Source organism: Habropoda laboriosa, unplaced genomic scaffold (assembly GCF_001263275.1).
Source record: "Habropoda laboriosa isolate 0110345459 unplaced genomic scaffold, ASM126327v1 scaffold376, whole genome shotgun sequence".
Taxonomy (NCBI): Eukaryota; Metazoa; Arthropoda; class Insecta; order Hymenoptera; family Apidae; genus Habropoda; species Habropoda laboriosa.
Genome location: NW_017100518.1, coordinates 51,426 through 52,196, shown reverse-complemented (window position 1 = coordinate 52,196; position 771 = coordinate 51,426).

The window sequence follows — 771 nt, the reverse complement described above, 5'->3', positions numbered from 1 at the left end:
ACTCTAAACAATACTTAAATCGTTCACAAAAGTTTAATTATCCGTTGAAAAAAACATCAGTAGTATTTCACTCTTTGTAAAATAAACAACAGCCACGAAAGTAATCCAACCACGCAGCCGAAGGACCGTTTCTCATTAGCCAAAAGTAAATTCAATAATACAACTTTCTCGAAATAGAATTCTCAAGATCCACGTCGAGATACGTTCAACGCGTCGAATTCGGTCACGTCAGCCTCACCGAAAATCGCGTTTCGAGGGCTGGTTGATTAATGATGCACGGTAAGAAAGAGGTGTTAATCACTCGACACGGTTCTTCTTTTCTTCTATACAGGTAGTACCAAGTGCCTTTCAAAAGACACAAGAAATTCAGTTTCGTTTCTAACAACAATCAAATCAACCACTATCACTTTTCTATTACTCATCGATTAGTAGCATTTATGGTACCAAGTGCCGTTCAAAAGACACAAGAAATTCAGTTTCGTTTCTAACAACAATCAAATCAACCACTATCACTTTTCTAATACTCGTCGATTAATCACACTTATGGTACCAAGTGCCATTCAAAAAACAGAAGAAATTCAGTTTTTTTTCTATAACAATAATAATCAAATCAACCACGATCAATTTTCTAATACTCATCGATTAATCACACTTATGGTACCAAGTGCCATTCAAAGGACAGAAGAAATTTAGGTTCGTTTCAAGCAATAATCAAATCAACCACGATCAATTTTCTAATATTCATCGATTAATCGCATTTTTCGTTACAAA